Source organism: Lissotriton vulgaris, chromosome 3_1, assembly GCF_964263255.1.
Source record: "Lissotriton vulgaris chromosome 3_1, aLisVul1.2, whole genome shotgun sequence".
In the NCBI taxonomy this organism is placed as follows: Eukaryota; Metazoa; Chordata; class Amphibia; order Caudata; family Salamandridae; genus Lissotriton; species Lissotriton vulgaris.
In genome coordinates, this window is record NC_141689.1 from 376,674,508 (window position 1) to 376,696,403 (window position 21,896).

At 44.5% G+C, this 21,896-nt stretch overlaps 1 protein-coding gene across 1 annotated transcript in view; it reads right to left on the reverse strand.

The window, feature by feature from the left end:
• The window catches only part of C3_1H5orf34 (chromosome 3_1 C5orf34 homolog), a 377,197-nt gene that overhangs the window by 180,189 nt on the left and 175,112 nt on the right, over positions 1-21,896 (reverse strand). The window lies entirely within an intron of this gene.

Sequence of the window (21,896 nt, forward strand, 5' to 3'; positions counted from 1 at the left end):
CAGTATATGTCGATTCTCTTCTCTATATTGTTTAGGTGAAAAGCATCATCAATGGATCTTTTATCATTTGAGTGTTCAGTTCTCCAAGTGATCTGCGTTTTACCACCTGGAGGGAGACCATCTGGTTTTTAGACGGTTAGTTGTGATTAGACAGTGAAAAGCGCCAAAGAGAGGTAAGAAAAAAACAATGAAATTAAAATTACCTTCATTCCTTTGTTCACTCTTTTATTTATCAAGGAAGGGGCAATATTAAAAACGGGTGGGTGGTGCTATGGTGGAACTGTTAATGATGGTGGTAGTGGTAGGTCGACATGTCGTCCTGACAGGTCTGTGGGCCTTCTTCAGGACCAAAGTGAAGCTGGCTACCTATTAGGTCGCTTGTGATGAGTAAATGAAGCACTTACCCCTCTTCATCAGAGAGCTCAAATCGCTCAACTTCTTATGGGTGGTATAGGTACATCTTTTGTCTATAAGTTTTCAAGGAGACAAATGTTGGTCCTTCGGGGATGGAAGGGGGATTCGCCCTTTGTGATGTGTAGTCCCCGGTTGTGCTGACTCTGTTCTTTGTGCCACGGAAACAGTATGTGCATCGTAACCCAGTTGTTTAGTTTTTCAAATCCAACATGTACTTGGCCCATTCCTTAGAATGCAATGCAGGATTATAGGTGAGCTACGCATGTGATCTACATCATGGGCAAAAGGGAGCTTAAAGGAAAATCTTTGTATGGTCCTTGTTCTCTCTTTTAGAATTAGTTTGGAATAGCTTGGAGTCACATCCATGACTAGAAAAATGTTCTCCCCATGAAAGCAGTCCGTTTAAGAATTTCCAGAGAGACTTCATCACAACTGCCCTTCTTTGTACTAAGTCTAACCTCCCTTCCCATGAATCACCAAATGTTTCCTCCCAGTTCCTGCATGTTTTCTCAAATACAAGGATGAAGAATGGCATCTGCCACAGACGGTGCTAATAATGGGGTGTGGTTGAAGGTCTGCCCCTTGCTCAATCACAAAGCAGTTTCACTTCTCTAGGCCTCACCTCTTCCTTCCTAGACAGATGGATGTAAATACCAAGAGGTTCAAAAGCTAGCATGGGACGATATGACTAGGTCTGGGCAAATTCTACAATCAGCAGGCAACCGCAGTAGGTCGTCTGTCGGTGACAAGCACTTGACTTCAGAATAATATCAAATCAGACAGTCTATTTACACAGTACAAGCTTCTTTCATTGCAAAGGTATAAACCCAGGCCGAAAAATACAAAAACAAACACTGGCTATTCAAAGGACAGGGTATACATAAACCAACACACAAAATACTATACTGATATATAAAAATTTAATTATATTGATAAAAAGGATTAAATACATATAATCATATACACATAATGCGTTTGATACATTCAATACAATAAAACATTCTGATTCATTTCTTAAAAGGGACATTTGTTCTGATAGAAATGCTGGATTAACAATATAATAATCCCAGATTGTGTTAGAAGGGCTGTTGTCTGACAGCAATATAATTATCTTATCAATATAATTACATTTTTATATATCAGTATAGTATTTTGTGTGTTGATTTATGTATACCCTGTCCTTTGAATAGCCAGTGTTTGTATTTTTCGGCCTGGGTTTATACCTTTGCATTGAACTATTTCCCTGACCCAGGATCTTTATCCACACCAGGGGGTCCATGATACACTACATAACAAGCTTCTTTCATGCCAGGATAGGACATATAATCTGTATTAATTGTTATATCAGTCAATCATGAAAGCATTTCATGTGGGAAGGATTGAGAATGCAGCCTATTAAAAAAGGCATTTAATACTATCTTTTTAGACATTATGCAGCAGCATCTACAATAAGCTGGTATCTGGGGATCTGCTCTTTACTGAATCAAATCTTTCTTAATTAATTAACACCATGTAACTACCATTCAGAATTTCCACGTCTGCAGTGAGCCTAAATTGTGAGGTGCCACGGTATTACAATCTCACTCTACCCTTATTAAATAAGTACTTATGTCTCCTTCGGTCTGTTTTCTTTCACTACGTAGACACCATACAAAGAATAAAAAGGCTAAAGCTGAATCCATTAAAATTAATTTTGCGCCAGCGGGTTATTAAGCAATACATACATTCAAACTTTTCTAAGTTGTATACAACCAAAGCAGAAATACGGCTACTTGGTGATTAATGATCTGTGTTTTGCTGGCATTATACACAGGCGGATTATGACCTCACCATAACTGAGCAGATAGAAAAAGTCACTTAAAACACCTTTTCCTTACTTGGACCACTGGTCGTATGTGGTTTTTTAATGGCTTGTTGGAGCACACACGGAAGAACACAACATGAACAGACACCAGCCATACTGAAGATGTACTGTTTCACTGTACTGTACCGTTACCCTGTGCTTGAAGCACTATAAGGGCTAGGTGTTCATTGAAGGCTCAAGCTATATCCTGGTGAAGCCAACATGTAGCCACACTTCAATTTACTATTCACCTACAACTTACTAAAGTACCTTGAGGACGCCTTACATCAAACTTTGGGCAGTAAAGCTTTTGGCCCTGACGGCCTACCGATAGATCTTATCAAACACAAACCTGAATTCTGGGCAGCCATTTTACTTAATGTTTTTAATAACATTAACTGTTGCTTCATTTCCTAGCACATGGTCTACTAGTATTATTGCCCCTATTTTTAAAAAGGGCGACAGTTTTAACCCCAATTGTTATAGACGGATCTCCCTGATTGATTACACACTAAAAATCCTCGGGAGGATTCTGTTTAACAAGATCACGTCCTGGACCGAGGCTGAACATATTTTAAATCTTTGACAGTTGGGTTTCAGAAGTAAAATAGGCACAGTTGAACAGTGCCTAAACCTTAACTTGATTATTGGTAAATAAACAGTAGCACGGAAATCCCCCATTTACCTGACCTTCATGGACCTTACTTCAGCTTTTGATTTTTTTAACAGGTCACAACTTTGGTGGATTCTTTTAAAATATGGGTTGGACGAAGTTGTAGTTCACTTCTTGAAATACTTACATAGGGAATTGAAGGCCCGGATGCGGATTGGTAAAGGCAAAGAGGTTTCACAGGACATCACCATCGGCAGAGGGGTCAGGCAGGGGTGTGTATTGGCCCCACTCCTATTTATCCTGTACATCAATGATTTACATGACCCCTTGACCAAGCTCACCAAGGATGTTCCTATTATTAATGGTAACATCCTTCCCGCCTTATTATACGCGGATGATGCCATCCTAATAGTCCGCACACCAAACCCACTCCACACTTTAGTTCAGGGCTTTATAGATTTTTTGGCCGCTCTAGATCTCCGCACAAATTTTAACAAATCTTTTTTAATGGCATGCAGCCCAAAAAAGCACCTTATAAATTAAATTTCCATAGGCAATGAACGTTTACATCGCACTTACACTTTTCCTCATTTGGGGCTGGTATTTGCAGCCAATGGTTCTGGAGAAAACAAGAAACCATCTCAGGGGTCCCACTGATACTTGGTCCTTTTAAACCAACAAAGAAGAAATTGGCACAGAAGCTGTAATATAAAATACATATTTATTAAACCTCAGATGAGGGAGACTACGTCACACAGAAGCCTTAGCAAATGAATGAGGCAGTCTAAGGAGTACAGAAAACTGGGGCCTTATATATGCTTAGGGTTACATAGTCAGCATAAGACCAAGGGGCAGTCCTGGCTCATGTAAGCATGCAAAATGACTAATATGGGCATACAAGGTCTGCTTGCTCAACAAAGTTGGAGGAGCTAACAGTGGCTGTTTTTGGCAAACACATCCTGACATTTACAGACTAGAAACAGTTGCAAGCTCACCTGAGCATGTGCGAAGGTGGAAGATGCTGAATATAGTTCGTTCCTAGGCAGATTACAAGAGCAGTCAACACTGAGGGAGGACAGAGCACATGGCGAGCATGTGGCAGCACATGGCAAACAAGATGGCTGGCAGAAATACAAAATGGCTTTCAGCTCATGCTAACAAATCCATCAAATATTTAACAGTTCCCGGACTGATCACTTGGTACATAGTAGGGACAAGTTTGTATAAGCAATTAATTCCGTCCTCTCACTTCCCCAACTGAAGAGAGTTGAGGTGGTACTACCTATTATAAAAAATTTCAAATTACAATGCATTCCTGCTGCAACTTATGGTGCTGAAGGGTGGGGCTTCACGGGTTGCAGCAGCATACTAGGCGAGGAAATGTGGAATTAAAACGGTCATATATTGAGGATTACATCAGCTCGGCCAGCTATATTCTGGCTTAAATGTGGCGAAACCCTGCAGCAGTCCTCACTAGAAACATAATTACCGACTGCCTTTCATGTGATAAGATTCAGAAAAGGGGGTGGTGATGAACAAGAGTGTATGAATTAAGCAGACCACTCTTACCCAGTCCAAAGATCAGGGCTTGATCCATCACCGTTTTTTAGCTCACTGCACCATCCCAGCTCAGAACCTGGCTACATGCAAATTAGTCTGTTCCTGTCCCAGTGCATGATGGGAACAGGGCAAACCAAACTACCAAGCCAATTCTTATACTGGGAAGGAAACAAGCTACCGGGGACCGGTTTCTGGCATTTCAGCCGTCGTCGGCCCGGATTGCTTGAATCCTGATGGTGCAATGAGCAAGGGACTCACATCTGAGTATACCCTTCCACGCTTATGGTGGACAAAATGATTCAGAAAAGGGGGTGGTGATGAACAAGAGTGTCTGAATTAAGCAGACCACTCTTACCCAGTCCAAAGATCAGGGCTTGATCCATCACCGTTTTTTAGCTCACTGCACCATCCCAGCTCAGAACCTGGCTACATGCAAATTAGTCTGTTCCTGTCCCAGTGCAGGATGGGAACAGGGCAAACCAAACTACCAAGCCAATTCTTATACTGGGAAGGAAACAAGCTACCGGGGACCGGTTTCTGGCATTTCAGCCGTCGTCGGCCCGGCTTGCTTGAATCCTGATGGTGCAATGAGCAAGGGACTCACATCTGAGTATACCCTTCCACGCATGTGGTGGACAAAATGATTCAGAAAAGGGGGTGGTGATGAACAAGAGTGTCTGAATTAAGCAGACCACTCTTACCCAGTCCAAAGCTCAGGGCTTGATCCATCACCGTTATTTAGCTCACTGCACCATCCCAGCTCAGAACCTGGCTACATGCAAATTAGTCTGTTCCTGTCCCAGTGCATGATGGGAACAGGGCAAACCAAACTACCAAGCCAATTCTTATACTGGGAAGGAAACAAGCTACCGGGGACCGGTTTCTGGCATTTCAGCCGTCGTCGGCCCGGATTGCTTGAATCCTGATGGTGCAATGAGCAAGGGACTCACATCTGAGTATACCCTTCCACGCTTATGGTGGACAAAATGATTCAGAAAAGGGGGTGGTGATGAACAAGAGTGTCTGAATTAAGCAGACCACTCTTACCCAGTCCAAAGATCAGGGCTTGATCCATCACCGTTTTTTAGCTCACTGCACCATCCCAGCTCAGAACCTGGCTACATGCAAATTAGTCTGTTCCTGTCCCAGTGCATGATGGGAACAGGGCAAACCAAACTACCAAGCCAATTCTTATACTGGGAAGGAAACAAGCTACCGGGGACCGGTTTCTGGCATTTCAGCCGTCGTCGGCCCGGATTGCTTGAATCCTGATGGTGCAATGAGCAAGGGACTCACATCTGAGTATACCCTTCCACGCTTATGGTGGACAAAATGATTCAGAAAAGGGGGTGGTGATGAACAAGAGTGTCTGAATTAAGCAGACCACTCTTACCCAGTCCAAAGATCAGGGCTTGATCCATCACCGTTTTTTAGCTCACTGCACCATCCCAGCTCAGAACCTGGCTACATGCAAATTAGTCTGTTCCTGTCCCAGTGCAGGATGGGAACAGGGCAAACCAAACTACCAAGCCAATTCTTATACTGGGAAGGAAACAAGCTACCGGGGACCGGTTTCTGGCATTTCAGCCGTCGTCGGCCCGGCTTGCTTGAATCCTGATGGTGCAATGAGCAAGGGACTCACATCTGAGTATACCCTTCCACGCATGTGGTGGACAAAATGATTCAGAAAAGGGGGTGGTGATGAACAAGAGTGTCTGAATTAAGCAGACCACTCTTACCCAGTCCAAAGCTCAGGGCTTGATCCATCACCGTTATTTAGCTCACTGCACCATCCCAGCTCAGAACCTGGCTATATGCAAATCAGTCTGTCCCTGGCCCAGTGCATCATGGGAACAGGGCAGACTAAACTACCAAGCCAATTCTTCACCAGAAAGGAGACAAGCTACCGGGGACCGGTTTCTGGCATTTCAGCCGTCGTCGGCCCGGCTTGCTTGAATCCTGATGGTGCAGTGAGCAAGGGACTCATGTCTGAGTATACCCTGATCTTTGGACTGGGTAAGAGTGGTCTGCTTAATTCAGACACTCTGTTCATCACCACCCCCTTTTCTGAATCGTTTTTGGCCACTATAGGTGGGGCAGGGTATACGACACGAAGAGGAGCTCCTGAAATCCTCAGTAGCAAAGTATATTTCCTTAGAGGACGTACGAAGGCCGCCATCTTATTTGCCATCCAGGTACCTTCAATAGAATATTGGCCGTTGGGAAAGAGACTTGTTGTTCCGCTTGAGGGCAGGTACTATGAAATATATGCTTTGTTTTCCCTTGGGGTTTAATGCTATGCTTGACCAAATGCTATGCCAATGTGATAACTATAGCAAACAAACAATGCTTCATTTTCTATTTTTCTGTAATTTTTATCAAATGTATACAAAACTGTTTTTGATTCCTTTCTTTAAGGAAACTGCCATTATTGATTATAGAGCAGCATACACAGAGATTATTAAGTTGGAGGAGGAGGCTCTTGTCTTCCGTGTAGGTTCATGTTTGAAAGTGACAGTTCGCTCACGCACCTCCATGAGCACCCAATGATGGCTGATCTTTTTAGTGGGTCTCTCACTGTATTTAAATCACAGTTAGGATGAGTCGTAAAATACTTGGACATTTACATTTATTCATACACGTAATTGTCGCGGATGTTTATGCACACATTGAATACCAGCGAAACTGAGGCACTTTATGGTGAATATTTGAAACTGAATGCACTTTATAGTTATATTGTATTGCCAGGCTGCTATTTTGCACCAATACGTTATCCAATGGATATTGTTTTTTATGATGCTGTTGTTTTTATACTTTCTCGTTTTAAACATCATATGTATTTTAATACTGATCTGTTTGACCTGTGCTTTTATGGATACATCTTGCATCCGAATAAAGATTATTTGAATTTAAAAGTCCCTTGATTTTGGAAACGTAGATCGATTTGGAGTGGTTCTCTGTTCAGGCAGTTGACCACTGGAATTCTCTGCTTCCTTCGATTTGGAATATGTCACTTTATGTGATTTTTCTTAAGTGCCTTCGAGAGTACAGATCAACATATTGATCAAGCCTCACTCATGTTACTCTTAAAGAGACTTATTTGGTTAACAGAACATCAAATGAGTTCATTTAGCATTAACGTTAACTAAGAAAGGTCTGTTGTCTATATACCACACGAACGCTGTGATAATTTGAAGAAGTTTTATCTTTATTACAGCCCTGGATTAGCTGTGCTTATCCGCTCTGGTACAATACAAATAAAGCCCATTTTCTTCCTTTACAACAAATATATATGAGCATAAATAGAAATTTACAACATTACTTAAATAATTAACACCATGCCAAATAAGATCATGTTATTAACCAATATAAGTGCAAATGTGATTACTCAATTCCCTAGGTCTCACCACTCTCATACCAAGCCTTCTAATTCCTCCTGACTCATCCATCTCTTTCCTAAAGTTCACTCTCTTTCGCTTCAACCCTCTCATTTTCTTCTTGCTCCTCTTTCAAACCTCCATTCTATCAATGAAAATTATTTTTCTTTCCTTCTTCACTTTTCTCAATTCTACTCCTTGATACTGTGCTCAAATACCACACTCTATTATCATTCAACAAAGTTGCACAATATTTTTTTTATGTATACTGGTTCAAAAAACTATCACCCTTCTTCACTCTCCTCTCTACCTTGATTCTGACCAGTTGTAAAACTTCCAAATCAATTCTTTATAAACTCCATTTTTCATCGTATCAATCCTTATACTTGATCTGAGCTTCCTGGGTGTTCTTCTTTACACCTTTGAGGTGACCATTCTACTTGTCTTGACTCACTCATCCATCCTAGATTATACTTACCATAAGGAATTCTCCCATACATGACGGTGAACAGATTATGGCTTGGCACTTCATTAAGCTGTTTTCTGTGCACCCACACCATCTTCAATACTTCATTCTCCCAGTTCAATGATTATTTGTAGCCAATTAATTTAACCCTTTTATCACTCTGTTAAGCCTTTCAACTGAGCCATTTCCTTCTGTATGATACCATTCCATCCCTTGTAATATTCAGCCATTTTACTTGATTTAAACTGTGGCCCATTGTCACAGACTAAACATTTTGGAACCCCTTCTCTCAAAACACACTTTACTATTATAATCACATACTTCTTTTTCTTCCAGTAAAGGTCACATGGTGTCACTACCTATTCTTTCCTATGGAACACCTCAAAAACTCAACAGGTATAATGGTGGCCTGAATGTAACCTGACCCTTGTAGGAATTTTCACACTCCACACAATTTCATCCGTTCCTTTAGATTTCCATATCTATAGCTAGCTGCCAATTAACACTCTGTGGTCTTCTCGTCACCTTTATAATGCCTAAATGACCCTCATGCCATGTCCAGAATCTACCCTGAGTCAAATTCGAGGAACCACTAAACTTAAGATTTCACCTTGACGTGTTCCCCTAGCACACATATGTAACCCCATATGAACTGACGAAAATTTTCAAAACCCCAAACACATGCCAATGTTTCTCTTTCTATGACAAAGTATTTTTTTAAGTTGGCGTTAATGATCAAGAAGAAAAGGTGATGACAACCTCTAAAATTTTCATCAAAACTGAACCTATACTCCAACAACTTATGTCTATAGTAATTACGGATTTTTTTGGGATAGAATCCCTAAACATGCGGTGATTTACATATGTCACTTTTGAATTTATTGCCACACCTCTAGGAGGACACGTAGGTTCTGCACAAGGGACGAAGGGTGTCTCCATATTGAATTTTGAGAGTGAGTGGCACTGTGTGATTGTCTGCTGTCAGGTAAACAGGAACTGCTGAATAAGTCAGAGTTGTCCCAGGAACTTTAACCCCATTGCCTAAAGGGGTGTCCTTGAATCACACCTATTAGCTATTGCAACCAAAAATCTAGCACCCCAGGGCACCCTCCTGATAAGTCTTTCTGAACCTGCCTCACCTTTCTGTGATCTGAGAGGAGCCCTAAATGACTGGAACAGCACCTCCTTGTACCAAGGACAAGGAAGTGGACTCCAACAGTCAGTTGCCGGAACTTCTGTGTGGCAAACAAGCTGCAAGCGTCCTTTTCCCTAAAGTAACACTATGGGGTTAGAGTTAGCCTTGGTCATTCTCCAAATAGAGAGTCAAGAGTCCAGACGACATAGTTGTATTTCAAACACACAGCTTTAATTTGCAAATAAAGGTTGCTAGATCGAACGTTGAACCAGATTTCAAAGAAAGCACATCAGCCAACACGTTTCGTCCCTTCCCAACTCACAGGCATGGGGCTTTCTCAAGGCTGGTGAATTTAATAAAGCTAAGAAAGTTGTGTGGTGTACACATGGTAATAAAGAAAATTGCCATATAAAAGTAGAAAAATATGGGGGTATTATAAAAATTACAAGGCAAATAATAAATACCCAAAGGAGTTCATGAGAGGCACGTAACCAATTACACATTGATATTAACATGAGAAATTCCATATTGCAATCCATAGTGGGCCTCGAAAATCCTAAAAATGTTTAGAACACAGGTCTAATAAATTGAATAATCTATTCAACCTAACTGTAATGTACTTGACCAGTAAAGCGGTTTCAAATTGTGTGATCCTAGACAAATATTTTATTTTATGGGGTTCATTTTCTTCATTATTGAATATGCACGTTCAGCATTTATGCTGGACAAAAAAACACATTTTTTTTATTAGACCAAACGTTTGCTTCATGTATTATACAAACCTGAACCCCATATAGGGTTCCCATGACTCCTGACTTGCCTTTATTAATAGAATTGTCCTCAGGGAGGGGGCAAGAATATTTCTCAGTCCATATTTAAAAACTCAATTTTAATTAATATATTACTAAAGCATGATGTGGTATTGCACTGTCATTTATAGACAGCATATTGAAATGACCACAAACCTTTTCACTACCATGCAGATGTATTGGTCAGGTGCTTCTTTAGAGGAAATTTTAAAAGTGGCAGATTGGGCAAATGTTGCCACTTTTGTGAAACAATATTTTAGGCCAATTAGGCATGTTTAAAATTTTGTATTTAGAGGCTAACATTATCCCTCCCTCCACGACCCTTTGGTTAAGAGTGGGGGATAAGGTTGCAGTTTTTGAACTTGTTAATATGGTACACTGTTATAAATGGTGAGAGGTGCTAAGTAAAGGAAAATTGTATTTATGCTTTTTCTTATGCAGAATAATGGATGGAGTTTTTCAAGAGGACGTGGTTAACGAAAATAAGTTATTGGAAATTTTCAGTTTTCAGCATTAACAGAGTAAGAATGTTGGTTGGAAGGAATACTTATAGACTTTGTGTTCCAGTTCTAGTGATTTGGTCTGTTGTGAAGTCTCTGAAGCTGCTGCAGGAGTGGCAAATAAAAGATGTTTTCCATAATATTAGCTTCTCCGTGTCTTTAATGAAATCTTGATTCTCATTTGGCTATGCTTATAGAATCGCCATTTCAAGTGAATTGAATAGCTATTGTACTGATGCTTCAAATGTTCTGTGTTTTTACTTTTAAAATATCAACGATCGTATCTGCACTTCTTTGTTTCTGTGAAGGTTTTACAGAAACTCTGCCAATTATAAAACCTCTGGTTGGAATGGAGGAAAAACATTAGAGGGGACCATTACCTTCTGTATTGAAAGAGTGTCGCAGTGAGCCTTATAGTATAGTTAGCGATTGCCATCTAACATGCTTTGTATTTTAAATTGCAGTTTTTTTTAACAACAAATTTTATTGAGTTTATAACACCCAGTGGGCGAACCACAGTAAGCGGCATACAAACAAATGACGATGTAAAAACAAGGGATACCGGAGAGGACCTCACCAGAAGATCTGCTTCGATCCACTACCCCCCCCCCCCAACCCTGCACAACACGTCCCACATGGAAAAATAAATAAATGCGCGATCACAGAAATAGGTCCACAGCCACAGTCAATGAGCACATTAGATTGGGGAGTCATTGATGATTAGTCGTTCAATAGGGTCTGGATTCGCTGGCTGTGAAAGGAAGGATAGGTTGATACCCCGGTATTTAGCCCACTTGGTCCAAATCTTCCCATGTTTCTGTGGGCAACCCAGTCCCAAAAACACCGCTACTTCAGCTGACATACAGTTATCTAGGGCAGTCTGCCATGCCGCCATCCCGTGGGGAGAGGAGAACTTCCAATGCTGCGCAATGTCGCATTTGGCTAAGGTGAGGACTAGGAATAGGAGGTACCTCATATCTGTTTCCCCCGATGTCTTCTTTGCCATGAAGAAGTATCAGTCGAGGATCCGCCGGGATGTCCCAGCCCAACACCAGCCCCAGACAGGAAAACACACCCGACCAAAAGTGTTGTAGTGCAGTGCAGTGCAGCTCCAGACCGTGTGGAGGAAGGACCCATCGTCGGAATTACAACGGAGGCAAGTAGGGGACTGAATAGCCACCATCTTCCAAAGGTGAAGGTAATATACTCTGTGAAGATACTTGAACTGAATCAATCTGTACCTAGAGGAGACGACAGCATACCTGGGACTGGCAAGGACCTCAGTCCAATCATCATCAGTTAGGGACGGTAAATTCACCTCCCACCCTGCCCTAGTCCGGTGTATGTTCGTCTTGGAGTGCGTGGTCAGAGTTTGATAGTTGGCGGATTTTGTGTCCTCCGAGATCCTTTCTAGTGGGTGGAATTCGGGTAAGGACTTAAGGTGTTTTATCAGGGGGGACAGGGCATAGCGGAGCTGAAGATACTTATGGAACTGAGACTAGTGTAGGTCAAACTCCTCCTGCAGCCTCTGAAATGATTCAAGTGTGGGCCCATGCATCAAATCCCCTAATGATGTTATGCCTATAGTATCCCATCTATGAAATTCGGTTAGAGTGGCCGGAGGTGAGTGCCCCGCCAAAGGGGAGTCATGCCTGTAGGCATGCCCCAACAGCCCATGGACCGGGACACATGTCTCCAGACCTGAATTACCGTACGGAAGGCCGGAAGAGAGAGAGTCCAAGGACAAGTTACTGTATAAGAGATCCAATAGCGTGTATTCCGCCAGGAAGTGCTGCTCCACCGCATTAGCCGGATCAGCTTGAGGGTTGTACCACCATTCATTGATGAATAAGAGCTGAGACGCCCAATAATACACCCATACATCCACTGCTGCAATGCCCCCACAATAGGTGGATTGGATACAGGTAGCTAGAGCCACCAGGATCGCCCCTCCCCCCCCCCCCCCCCCCCCCCCCCAGAGGAATCTGTTTAGGAGCGCATTGATTTGAAGAAACCACAACGGAGGGAGAGGATATGGGAAATTCTGCAGCCTATAAAGCAAGCGCAGCAGGGACACCGTATTGAAAATAGCGAACCGGCCGTATATTGATAAGGGAAAGTGGGACCATACAGTTGTCTCCTCATGTACCGCCGGGAGCAAGGGGGCTATGTTGTGCGACCACGCCACGGTGGGGCATCTAGTGATATGGACACCGAGGTATTTAAACCCCTCGTTCGCAATGACCAGCTGTGAGGCCCAAGTTTGACTCCCCTGTTTGCCGCATATGGGGACAAGGATCGACTTGGACGGGTTGGCATGTAGTCCAGTTGTTTCACCGAACACCCACAAGATCTGAAGTATTCTCGGTCCGGTGACCCAAGGGTCGGATAAGAAGAATAACGCGTCGTCAGCATAGAGTACTATTCTGTCTGAGCACTCAGGTGACCAGACCAGTTCCCGATAAACTGCATCCAAGCGTACCCACGCAGCCAATGGCTCTATTGCGAAGGTGAAAAGGAGCGGAGAGAGGGGGCAACCCTGCCTGGTCCCCCTGCAGATGGGGAAGGAGGCAGGACTTAAATTGCTGTTTTTTTACTTTTAGCACATATTGCTTTTGTTAATTGTCAAAATGAGTGCTTAATTTTTTTTTAGCACCTCCTCGAGCATTTTAGCCTATAGGGGAAATTCATGCATGAAATGGCCAGAGTGGAAAGCATATTTTTAAACTATTTTTCTATCTTTGATGAAGAGCGGAAAACGTATGCTAAACAGAAAAATACATATTTTTACAATATGTGGGTCCAGAAGGTTTAAAAGCTTCTGAACCATTGGCTAGGGATACTGGGGGAAGTAGTGATGGATATGTATTTGACAAAGCAATTGGAGATTTTGACAGTTATTTTGCATTAGGATAGTAAGACATGCGTTTTTCCAAAGGAAACAAGGTATCAATGAATTTGAGGAGCAGACCTTAAAAGGTTATCCTTGGATTGCAAATTTACAGGAAGAAATATTTACAGACCAAGCAGTTATGCATATTTGAGATCATGCTATACAAAGAGAGATTAGTGTGCAGAGTTGAAGGACAGGTTGGCCATAGTTAGGAAAGCAGAATTAGCATGCAGGAGCGTGAAAGCAATTAATACTGATAATATTGACAAACGTGGAGGAGGAGCTTCGCAGGCAACCAAGATGGCCGCGTGAGCTCGGAGCTCCGAAGACCCTCCGATCCTCCGAATTAATCCTGTCGTCTATCCTGTCCCACGTAAGTGGGAACATGTTGTTGAACTGCTGCTGATGCGGGACTCGTTTTCCGATTGAAGATCCGAGACCCCTAGGTGGAGTTGCACCGTGTTGAAGATTGGGGACGACGACGCCATCAGTGCCCGGGCTTACATGGGCGACTGCGGCGCTGCTGCACGGTGGGGTCCTGGGAGTTAACGATTGCCCCACCTCAAGGTGTCACCCGGGCTACTCTGGAGACTGATGTACTGATCGAGCGGTGGATGCAGCTGCTACCGCAGGCTGACTTGGGGCCCCGACGAGGACCAGGGTGTCTTCGCGATTGAGTGGGCTTTTTGCCCGACATGGCTGGCAAAGGCGATTCAGACAGAGGGAAACCCGGGGTCAGCAGAAAAACGTCTCTTTCTCAGTCCACCAACTCCAATCGCTACGCCCACCCAAAGGGATCGCACGCCCACCCAAAGGGATCGCCCGGAGTCACCGTGAGGCCTAAGGACATGCAGCGGGATGTGTCGCCGGATGACTCGGCCCCAACCCTCCGGGACGTCATGGGCGCCATTGCGGGCATCAAGGCAGAGATGCATAAGCAACATGAGGTGCTATTGCACAAGGTCGACACGCTGGCCATCGAGATCAACTTGATCAGAGCCGATCTCGGCAAGACTAATGACCGGGTCAAGTCACTCGACATAAAATCGTCGAGCCTGACCTCGGACGTAACGGACCTGCAATCGGAGATCCGCGACCTGAAAGCTGCAAACTCGCTGTTTGCCCGCAGGCTTGATGATTTTGAAGGACGGGCCAGGCGCCAGAACGTACGCATCGTTGGTGTCCCGGAGGGGGCCGAGGAGGATGCCACCAATCTCTTTGATGAGGACTTAATCCAGAACCATCTGACCCCCGGCCGCCTCAGCAAGTTCTTCTCGGTTGAGGTTCCGTGACAATTGTAAGTGGTGTTTTCGACTCGCACGAATATGGTCGAGTCGGGTATCTATGAACCGCAAATGACGAGTTTAGTAAGTGTGCGCAGTTTCGCTGTGCTAGCTTAAACCGTTCGTTTGTTATGTGAGTTTTTCATCTGTACCCACTGGTTCCATCTTAGATACGGCATCCATTTTGTCTCTTGCCCTCAAGTAGCCAGCGAACGGACGATGTCCGCTTCGCGACCCTGGGACTCCCAAGATATTTGCGGAAGACACATGTTCTTTGTGAGTGTCTTTATTACGAGGGGGTTGCTACTGTAAGGCAGATGGCGCCGCTCGAGGCTCATCTTGCCGCACGGACTTATTGTCTCAGCCGTGCATCTCATTAGGCACGTCCCTTTGATGCCTGTATCTCGTGTTTCCCGATACCTCCCCTTTTACACCCTTTCCGATCTCCCCACTGTCTCCGTCTTCCTCTGCACCTGTCTTTGTTCCTATTTCGATCTGTTTTACTGCTGATTGGAATTCACTAATAGTGGGAAGATGGTTTTTACAGTTGGGAACCGCCAAATGTTTCCGCACTTATGTTCCGGAACTCATGTGTTTCAAAGTGACCAAAGCGACCCCTCTGGGGGATAATGATGGGAACCGGGTTGTAAACTTTTGTGTTCAATGTTATCCTATGGGTAAAAACTGTATAAAAGGAGCGATCCACAGAACCAATTTGAAGCAGTCTCCCCAAGTTGCACGTGGTGTACTTGTCGTGATCTCTGTGTTCCCTGCAGCAAATAAAACCTTGAATCTTTGACGTCGAAGGAAGTGTCCCGTGTCTCTGTGATTCGTACGCCGGAGCAGGTTACCCACGAAGGTTTCAGGTGTTGTGCCCTGGCACCGCTGGGTCTTAACGAACCCAGTCCTTCAGTTGGCGCCCAACGTGGGGCTGCATCAGTGGTACCGGTCCAAGCCTGACGATCGTGAGGAACTTCGTGTGAAATCTCCGAGGGAAGGTGCACTCCGCTTCATCGATCCTGTTGTCGAAATAAGTGGCCCGAAGACTTTTCCCGCGAAGATTCCCGCCTCCGGACGGCTGCGACGGACTGCTGCCCTGACTGTAGACCTGTTTTGGCGCCTGGCGTAGACCTTGGTATAGCGAGACGATTGACGGGCCTTCCTGGTGACGCCATCGATTTTTGAGTTAAGTATTTGTGGGTCGCTCCCATAGTTCTTGGTTGTTGACACTTTAGCGAGTGTTCTTGTTGTTAGCGCTGTGTGAGTGTTTTTGTCGGTGACACTTTGCTAGCGTACTTTGTTGTGTTGTTTGACGACTGCAGCCGCCAAAAACCGAGGGTTTTGTTCTTTGCTGGGACTTGGTAAATCCCGTAACCCTTGAAGTTTGTGAAACTCGGCTAGTGTGCAAGATGCCTGGTCGTAGTACTTTGTTTAGTTGTTTCAGACCTTGTGGTACGGATTCCCGATTGGAGGACTCGTGTCCGATACCTCCGGTTGGAACTCCCACGTATGAGCTCTATAGTAAGCATGGGCTAGGCCCAATTACCTTTAACGATTACTGGATTAAATACACAAAAAAGGACGGCGACCTTCGTTGGCCACCTCATGGTAGCCTCGAAGCTCCGATCTTAGATAACCTAGAGATTAAATTGTTCGAAAGAAAGTCAAGGCCGGCCATGTTTGATGCCTTTCGGTTGTGGCGCAAAGAAGCCCGACAGAAAGAAATCAGACAGACTAAACGTACTCAGCGAGATAATGTTGCTACCATAGTGAAGAAAGCAGAGCAATTTCAGCGAGATAAGGAGGTTAAGGATAAGGAAGTGTTTGACCGATTACAGCGTATGACTGTAGATAAATGTTACCCCGCTTTGCCTACGGAGTCGGAAAAGAAGGAAGAGCCAGTTGAGGATCCCTTAATGTCTTATCTTATGAAGTCGCCACCTCCGTACGTACAGGGTACCGCAGCTCCTGTGGTCCCTGCCGTACCTATTCTTCCGCCTATTCCTCCTTTGCCTGTTCCTCAACCTGCACCCGTTCTTCCGACTGTTCCTGCTCCTTTGTCTGTTTCTATACCTACTGCTCCTCCGCTTCCACATACCCCTGCTCCCGCTACTGCTACTGCTCCTGTTTTGTTAACTCCTGTTGTTGCTACTGTTTCTACTCCTTCTCTTGTTAGCCCTGTGTCTTATACTTCTCCCTCTACTCGTAGTCGCAATTCTCCTCTTGCGGCTAGTTTCTTTCATTCGCTCGGACCTGTTCATGGGTCCGCTGGTTCTGATGGTCCTCAAAGACGTAGTCAGCTCCCTGGAAACAGAGAACGCGTTGTGCTATATAATATGGCGATGGGTTGGATGGTAAATCCTGTTAGATGTCCACCCCGTGTTGTTCTCGAAACATTTTGTCAATTCAATGTACCAACCCAGAGATATGTGTTTAACGAAATGTGTAAGTACCTTTATGATCAAATAGCGGTTGATGCACCTGACGAGGTGCTCACCGCTCTGTCTGATCTCCAGCTTCAGTTCGCAAATGGACTGATAGTGGATACTAACGTTCGACGTGCTGTTGAACGATTGCTATCTCTTCGTCCCGCTCCAATCCCTCATGCATTGTTTGTTGAGGATATTGAAAAACAACCAGACGAGTCTGGCCAATATCCTATGCGTGAAGTTCCGCCGGTCTGGATACCAGCTAATCCTAATGCTCAACCTCCGACATTGGCGCACTTCCAGAAAGTATGGATACATCTCCCATGGAAACGCTCGGAAGTGTTACAGGTGAAGCAATCTTTGCCTGATCCACGCAAGAATCCTACAGGGTATTACAAAGAACTATCACAGCTTGTAGATGCTACGGTAATGAATCTTGCCGATATCGACATGTTGTTCGGCAATGTCGTGCCGCAACCGGTATGGGCAAAGATTCGACAGGAAAATCATCCGGCTGAATTAGGTGGTGCTTGGGCTGCCATTGTAGCGGCAGACGCCGGACAAGTAGCTGCTACTAAACCCGACCAGTTGATTCTTGACCTTCCTCAAAGGATTATTACGCTAATGAAAACTCTTATGCCAGCTATGAAGGTGAACTGGGACAAATTGTCAGCTTGTAAGCAAAAGAAAGATGAGAGTGCTTCCGACTTCTTTACGAGGTTTGAGGAGGCATTCATCGACCATAGTGGTCAGGATATGGGCACTGAGGGTGGTCAGAGATTGTTTGTGGACAAATTTGTTTCGAATTTATTGCCCGATTTGAGCAATAAATTGAGGAATTCGGAAAGTGCATGGGCCGTTTCTACTTCGGCTCAGATATTGGCTACGGCACAATATTATGAGAATAGGGAGAAAGAAGAGAATGACCGTGCTGATAAAAAGACGAAAGAGCTCAAAACTAAAGTGTTGTTGCAACAAGCGTATCCTCCGCGGTCAAATCAGAATAATTCACAACAGAATAGGTCACAGCCACAATCGAACAGATCCCAAACTCGTAATGATTCCTCCTCCCAAAGATCTTCGTTAGGGTACAATCAATGTGCTTATTGTAGACAGGAGGGACACATTAAATTCAATTGCCCTGTTCTAAATGAACGTAATAGTGGTAACTCATCTAGAGGAGGTCGTGGTGGTTCGCAGCAGGCATCACGTGGTAGAGGTCGTGGTTCTCAGACTGATCGCCCAGATAACTCATCTAATTCTAATAATTGTTTCGATCAACGTGGATCATCGCAAGGACGATCTGCGCAGTACAATGTAGACGATTATTACGTCGATCAGGGAACTGACGACAGTAATTACTAGGACAGCCATAGACAAGGAGAGGGAGTGGTATCAGTTCCGGTTGATCAGAGAGGGCCTTACGTCGCAGTTGCTACATCGGGCGTCGTTGAGCCTTTTCTGTTGGACACTGGTGCAGCGAAAAGTTCTATCATGCATTCGAAACTCCCTGGCGCACCTTTGTCTGGCTTAACAAATGTTTCCGTTGGATTCTCTGGCGCCCCCGTTAGCAATCCAGTTTCGCGCCCTTTGCCCCTTAAAATTGGGCCACGAGAGCTAGAAGCTCCGTTGATTTTGACTACGGGTTGTGGTGAAAATCTTTTGGGTCTGGATTTGCTTAAACGTTTGTACGCAACTTTGTATTGTTCTCCTGCGGGTGTAAAGCTTACGTTAGGAGAGAGGGTTGTCTCTCCTATGTACTTGTCCCTCAATAAGCTCCCACCGGAATTGAGTTCTCTTCCTGCGTCTTTGTGGGCAACTGGTCCAAATGACGTGGGCCTACTTGATATCTCCCCTTATGTCGTACAGCTGAAATCTAATGTGCGATTGCCACGTATTCCCCAATATCGTATCTCCCTTGATGGTGAACGAGCACTGTTAGCGATCATCTATGATTTGATCGAGAAAGATGTTATTGAAGAGACTCGGGGAAACGTGTGCAACAGCCCTGTGCTGCCCATTCTTAAACGTACAGATCCTTCAAAGCCGCCTGTTTATCGTTTTGTTATCGATTTACGGGAGGTGAATAAAATTGTGGTTCCTCAATTTCCTGTTGTGCCTGACATCACGGCGCTACTGACTCTGATTCCAGCTTCTGCTTCATGGTTTTCGGTGATTGACTTGAAAAATGCGTTTTTCAGCATCCCGATTGCCGAAGAGAGCAGGGACCTTTTCGGTTTCTCTCTCGGTGGACGCAGCTTCCGGTTCAAACGCGCTCCTCAGGGCTACTGTGAAAGTCCATCTATTTACAGCCAAGCCTTGAAGGGTCAATTGGATGCATTTAGGTTGCCGGTCGGTGCGGCCTTAATCCAATACGTCGACGACTTATTGGTGGCTGCCGATACTCAGGACATTTGCAAAATTGCTACGGTGTCGTTGCTGCAACATCTCTGTGAGTTAAATCACAAGGTGTCACCTTCTAAACTCCAATATTGTTGTCAAGAAGTTACCTATCTAGGTCACTTATTGTCAAAGGAGGGAAGGAGATTGACCCCAGAGAGAATTGCAGCGATTGCGCGAATGGCTGTGCCAAAAACCCAAAGAGATGTGCGTGCCTTTCTAGGTATCACGTCGTACTGCAGGCAATGGATTCCTAATTTTTCATTGCTAGCGAAACCATTGGTGGCTCTTACGTGCAAGGATGTTTCAACTCCTTTACCATGGACGGAAGAATGTCAGAAAAGTTTTTCTGAACTGCGTGATTCATTGTGTTCGGCTCCTGTGTTAGGTACTCCTGACTACAGTAAGCCGTTTACATTATATGTTCACGAAAGGGAAGGTTGTGCTTTGAGTGTCTTAACGCAACCTTTTGGTGGTAAGCAACGTCCATGTGCATATTTTTCCTCGACCTTGGACCCGGTAGCTAGAGCATTGCCGAGTTGTTTACGAGCAACAGCGGCAGCTGCGGTCTCCATCCGACAATCAGCAGGATTGGTCATGGATAATATGCTTACGGTGATGGTTCCGCATGCAGTCGATACTCTTTTGAATCGAACGAAAACTCAGCACTTGACGAGTGCGAGGTTGTCTGGGTACGAATTGACGCTCTTGGCAAGCCACATTCAGATAAAACGTTGTAACGTTCTGAACCCGGCAACTTTGTTACCAATTAGCACAGAGTCAGATGAAGTAGCAGAACATGACTGCTACTTGAGGACTGAAGAGGAAACGAAAGGTCAAGTGGACCTTAAAAACACCCCATTGGAGGATCCGGATGGTACTTTGTATGTGGATGGGTCATGTTTTAAATTGCCGAATGGCGATGTGACTACTGCTTATGCTGTTGTAACATTGAATACTGTTGTTGAGACTGCAAGGTTGAATCAGAATTCTGCCCAAGCTGCAGAGCTGATTGCTCTTACTAGAGCGTGTGTGTTAGCAAAAGGGAAACGTGTGAATGTGTTTACTGATAGTCAATATGCGTTCGGTGTTGCACATAGTTTTGGACGATTGTGGAGAGAGAGAGGTTTCTTGACGTCGCACGGTACGAAGATACAGCATGGCCAGCTTGTGAATGATCTTTTGGATGCGTTGACCTTGCCTACGCAAGTTGCGATTGTTAAGTGTAGTGCGCATCGTAAGGTGACGGATGATGTTGGTCGTGGTAACGCGTTTGCTGATGATATTGCTAAGGAGACTGCCCGGAACCTTAGCACTCAAATGTATGTGACGAGTTCGGTTAGGTGGCCTACAGAATCGAGTATGTGTGAAGACACTATCGAGAGTGTGAAAGCAATTCAGAATGAGGCCACCGAGACTGAAAAGACGAAAGAAAGTACGGGAAAGTTGGATGCGAATGGTTGTTGGATTGATTTGTCGGATCAGAAAAGATGGATGTTGCCGGATGCGTATGTGCTGGCCGTTGTGACAATGGCGCATGGGTTAGCACATATTAGCGCGAAAGGTATTTGCAAGTTGCTATCTCCTGTGTGGAAGAATGATGGTATTACGAAATGTGCTGAACGTCTGGTGAAGAATTGTATGGTATGTATGATGTACAATCCTGGCAAGGGAACCCCAACTCCTCCTGGCAGTTTTGCTCCTCCTTCGTAGCCCTTTGAGGTGATTCAATTGGACTTCATCCATATGGAGAGATGCAACAACCTGAAATACGTTTTAGTTGTGGTTTGCGCATTCTCCCGATGGATCGAGGCCTATCCCCTCAAAGACAATACTGCTTTGTCTACTGCGAAAATCCTACTGAAGGAATATTTTCCTCGGTATGGAATGCCTAGAGTCGTGTGGTCAGATAACGGAAGTGAGTTTGTGGGTAGTGTGATGAAGAGTGTGTGTAAGGGCCTTGGAATTAATCAGAAATTCCACAGCGCCAATCATCCCCAGTCAGCTGGATTGGTTGAAGGGTACAACGGCACCCTTAAACTAAAGTTAGCAAAGATTCAGGCTACGACTGGTCTTTCGTGGCCTGACGCTTTACCTCTAGCATTACTGTCAACTAGGGCGACTGTACACTCCCGAGTAGGGCTTAGTCCCTATGAAATAGTGTTCGGCCGTCC